We start from the raw sequence: 5355 nt of genomic DNA, 5'->3' as shown, positions 1-5355 counted from the left end.
AACATCAAAATAAAAAAATACCATAAATCAAAAACGTTTACTGTTATTTAGTTTGGTTTAAATCCTACAAAATCTTCATTGCTTTCACTGTAACTTATGTTTTTATTATTTAGGGAGAATTATAAATGGTTATGTTTTTAAACGAAAAAAAAACTACTATTGTTATAAATAACATATTCAATTGAACTAAACTATGCATGCCTATTTAAATATATTTACACATGGCTTTTGTATATCGTATAAATACATATATATTATTCATACCTTCGGTGTATAGGACGCAAGCAGATTTTGACATCAAATTTTGGAGTAAAAAAGTGCGTCTTATACACGAAAAATACGGTAAATCACCAGTTCAAAGAAAACTGGATTTCATTTTAAAATTCAAGATTTACGTGCCCAAGAAACGACAAGCTTAATTTTAATTTGTTTGTTTTATAGAAAAGCCATGTTAGACTATCTGCTGTGTCTGCCGCAGGGAATCGAATCCCTGATTTTAGCGTTGTAAATCCGAAGACTTACGCCGTCCCACCGGGAGAAATTTTGTTTGTAAGCGTTACGTTTGTTTGTAGTTCAGTACAAAGATACACAATGAACTATCTGTGCTATGCCCAGGTCTAGAAACTCGGTTTGTAGCGTTATAAGTCTGCAGCCTTATCGCTGTGCCACTGGGGGCCGTAAGTGTTAGATAATAAATAATAAACACATACATACATATACCGTTTGGATCGCCAAGTATATCAAAACTTACTGCATATTTTATTAAATTTGTTTAAACGTACTAAGAACGTTTTATTTTAGTGAGTTATATGAAAAGTGTTATATCTGCGTTACACAAAGTTTACAGATTAAAGGGTACAGAAGTTTTTCCATTTCTTAATAAACATGTGTTAAAATTACTTGACAAGAGTGATAAATTATAAGCTTTCCAGTTTTGAAAACATTCACCAATCAATGAACGCTTATCACACTTGCACAGTTTTACAAAACGGGTAATTAAAAACTTCTGACGAGTGCATGATTTCTTAGTGAGTAAACTCTTCAATGAGATAAACATGTATAAAGTGTCATATATAAAACTAGCTGTTTTCATTTTATATTTGTTCTTTTCCAGGATGCGTGCACGAGAAATATTTCAAAGAAAACATAATAATTAACCTGACCTTACATGAAATTTGATCACTGAAAATATACAAGATGGGCAAAATTCACTCTACAGTTCTGTCACTTGAAACTGTTTATTTTCTAAGTTAGTTTAAATTGTCTTCGTAATATTTTCTTTAGTGTCAACCATATATACCAACTGTATAGTAATCCTCCCTTCAACTTAGTAATTTTTTGCCATCCTGTATATTTCAAAATTAAATACAAATTTAACTATATTTCAATAAATCCGGTATCAAACCCCAATAATGAAATAGTAAGTGAAAACTCGTGCTTCGCGTACGAAACATTTTTTGGTTGTGGTCTTTTGTATCTGAATGCACAAAGTTTATAAAATGTAAAGGCAGTGCAGTGTGTGTAAATTAATTAAAATACTTAAATGACTTGCCTAGATTATCCAAATATGAGGTTAGGTACGTAGAGTTCTGAACGAATCAGATGGACGTACGGGGCGTCTCAATGACTGCGAGGTTAAACCTGTTCCACAACACGTGGTACCCACCAAACACCTCTAGTACAAAAGAAACTTTTAGTCGAATGGTCTGATCAAAAATGACAAACTGATCAACTTATCTAGTAAGAGTCACTAGATGTTTTCAAAACCTGGGTGTCGGTACCATTACTTAACAAATAAACACTGCTTTCTAAGATGGGGGCTCTGAGGAATGGCATATCCATTCCCCAAATGTATCTCCTTTTGCAATGCAAGATGTCTACATCCAGCTCTCCTTTACGTATATGGTGACATCGTCCGCACTTTCCTACTCCTAATTTAATTTTTGCATCGTTTAATGAATCTTGAAAAGCTTTCTACACACGCACACACGTTACTCTTTTAATTATATAGATACTACCTCAAAATTAAATTCATAGTCGTACATTCAATAAATTATAAAATACTTTAAATATTTTTTTTTCTTAACTTGTAATTTTACAGTATCTTAGCAAATAATTGTTTGTTTGAAGTTATGCACAAAGCTACACAATGGGCTATCTGTGCTCTGCCCACCACGGATATCGAAACCCGGTTTCTAGCAGACATACCGCTGTGCCACTGGGGGCTAGCAAATAATAATAAAGAAAGAATCATCTTGTATTTCAACTGGAAAATCTAAGCACTTTACAGTATTTCGTGTCGTATACATATCAGGGAAGATGCTCAACAAAATGTAAAAATATATTCTTTAAATCTTCCTGACACTAGACAAAGCAGTATTTTCTGCGACAATTTTATTTATTGTAATAAATATGACAACACAACGTTATTCATGCTTGAGATTTTTTTGTCAAAAGACAAACTGCAATGAAAATAAGGTACCTCAGACTGTTATTTTTTACTCTATTATATCATTATGTGGGGTCTTCAAACTGAAAAAAAAATAGGAGACCCCTGTGATAAATGATCATGTTCTAAATATAAGCACTAACATTTTCAACGTTGGTATGACTACTGTATTTTAACTGTAAAAACAAAGTGTTGTGAGCAGCATAATTTATGAAATCTGCTTGACACATCTAATAAAAGCTTTCAAAGTGTCAGGTACAAAAATCTAAATAATTCAAGTGATAATTTTTAGGTGTTACCTATGTGTCAGGTATTACATGTTCTATAATGCTGAGTGAAAACTGAAACAATTAGTACCTTTTATAATTTAAATTGGAAATTTGTATAACAAAATGCTAAATTTAAACAAAGGGAAAATTGTACATATATGTTAAAAGATTTCTTTTTCAGCTAAGTGAAAATGGAAAGACAAATATTGTTTAAAATGTACGACAAACAAAAGAGATGCGACTGACTATTCATTCGCTCAACAAAGCAGGAAAATTTAAAACTATTTTTTTGGCTGCGTTGAGAACATTGTAACGTACTACTGAACAATATACATATATATATATATATATATATATATTACTCTGCACGTGAGGATATTGTTTCAGAGTTGCAGTAAAACAAAGTACTTTAAACATATCAGAAACTAGCTGGAAGTTATGTAAATTCACGATTAATGAAAGGTTATCTTGGGACATGAAAAGTTGATTCCCTTATATGGAATGGTAAAAAACGCCCATAAAAACTGCAAAACAAAATGTGAAACCGCAAATTTGTATGTATCTCTGCATAGACCCAACAAACCTTCATGCCACATTGGGTGAAGGTCTATCAACTGGGGGCGAAGTAGTGGTAAAAAACACCCATAAAACCGCAAAATAAAAAACATGGACCCAATAAACCTCTATACCAAATTTGATGAAAATCCATGAACAGGAAGTGAGGTAGTGGTATAAAACACTAAAACGGGTATGCAAAACGCAAAACTGAAAATTTGTATGTATCTCCCCATGGACCTAATGAGCCTCCATACTCATTTTGGTGAAGATCCATCCACACCCTGCGAAGAAGTTATATGGACATACAACAGACAGTACTATTATATTTATATAGAAACCCAAGCATAATATTACATTTTTCATTTATACCATCAAAATCACAGCATCGTAATACAAGTGTGACGAAGAAATTTTTTTAAGTTATAAACGAAAGCTAAAAATAAAACAGCATAAGTTTGTACTTACTCGAGGAAAAAAACAGTATAAGATCACATAAGATTTTGAAGTCACACAAACATTTTACAGTCACTAAGGTAAAGAAACTTGTCCTCACATACACATTAATACCAATATCCCGTATATGTAAGTTCGTGCAACTTAAAAACTGTACATGTAACTAACCGTTTAAATCAATATCAAGTCGGATCGTTTCGCCTACTCTGTATTTAATTCTCAATACACTTAAGGTGTTTTTAATGCAATGCATTTTTAACCTGCAAATATTGATGACAAAAATATTATTCAAATTTTGAATATTCAATAACTTAGGATTTTATTTAAACTCAGAAAACTGATATTAAAATGACAGAAGTCAAGTTTTCATGCCACATTTCTCGAGACATACAGTAACAACTTTCGTTTTTCTTTTTCAAGATTCTAGCAACAATTTAAATATGTACTAATAAAACAGATTCATAGTCATGTACCAACTATTACTTCACAAATTATTATATCATATTAACATGAAACTACCAAACTGCGAGGTCTACAGCTGTATTCTACCTCAACAATAACATCATCAAAGGAAACCTATTTCAAAACATTCGAAACTACCTTAAAAGTTAAATTATCTACAATTACTGGCAATATTTGACACCTAAATGAAAAATAAACGGCATACTAAGTATAAGAAAATTATAAATATACAAACAACTCCAATAAATAAACACATGACTACACATTACATATACTATTGACACTGTGACAGTGCTGTTGACATTTAACTAAATAAGATTAACGTTGATAGCTGCCCGTGGTAACTAAGGCCAGCTTGTACACGACTCAGTCAAGTCATAATTTGAACATGCAAATTTAAAACAATGCTCCAAATGTATCTAAACATTTTTCACTGTATACTAAATTTCTTACCTCGTCTGGTTTAGGTGGTCTATGATTACAATGTATGGAATGTGTAAAACAAAAAATTTCGTAAAAACAACACAAGAGAACTGATAACTTAAGAGTGCTATCAAACTTCCACTTCACCCCAGCCACCATTTTGATATGAGTAACTCACAACGCCCTCTAGTGACGTCGCTCATGGAACACAAAGTGACAACAATGTTATTCAAATTTCTAAAGTAGTTCATAAATAATTAGAATTTCAACGAAATTGCGGAAAATTGTAAAAACGTGGAATAATGAAGCTTATACAAAATGTTTTTTTTTGCGAATTTAATATAAACACAATGCTTTGCAACGGACTTTTAAATAATTGTATTTTCTAATATACACAATAAGACATTGTTTTGTTTTTATATTTAACTAGCGAAAGTACCCGGCTTTGCTCGGGTTGTTAGGTTAATGTATTCTAGATGACTATGTCAGTGTGTGTGTATTCTGAGCCTATTTTAGCATAGAAGAACAGTCAAACATATTTTAAGCATATTTTTATTTCGAAGAAACATAAAAAAGTCATAAAGGTACGATAATAATAAAATTATTACAGATAATTATCGCTGCCATTATACGTCACGTTATCTAACCTATATAACAGCCAGTGTGTGTCGTGTCACGACATGCTTGATTTCTTCAAATAACAGGAGTCATAGAAACCAAAATGCATTTATCTTTTAATGT

At 31.7% G+C, this 5355-nt stretch overlaps 1 protein-coding gene across 2 annotated transcripts in view; it reads right to left on the bottom strand.

Annotated features, from left to right (window-relative positions):
• LOC106469235 (leishmanolysin-like peptidase) overlaps nt 1-4747 on the bottom strand; it is a 101940-nt gene extending 97193 nt beyond the window's left edge. For both annotated transcript variants that reach the window (XM_022397692.1, XM_022397693.1), the window contains exon 1: nt 4645-4747. The gene's annotated coding sequence lies outside the window, so the exon portion shown is untranslated. The remainder of the gene's footprint in view (nt 1-4644) is intronic.
• Nucleotides 4748-5355: the final 608 nt, after the last annotated feature.

The sequence above is a fragment of the Limulus polyphemus genome, unplaced genomic scaffold (genome assembly GCF_000517525.1).
Source record: "Limulus polyphemus unplaced genomic scaffold, Limulus_polyphemus-2.1.2 Scaffold3370, whole genome shotgun sequence".
Classification (NCBI taxonomy): domain Eukaryota; kingdom Metazoa; phylum Arthropoda; class Merostomata; order Xiphosura; family Limulidae; genus Limulus; species Limulus polyphemus.
The sequence above is the reverse complement of the archived record's forward strand: the minus strand, read 5'-3'. Positions and strand labels throughout refer to the sequence as shown.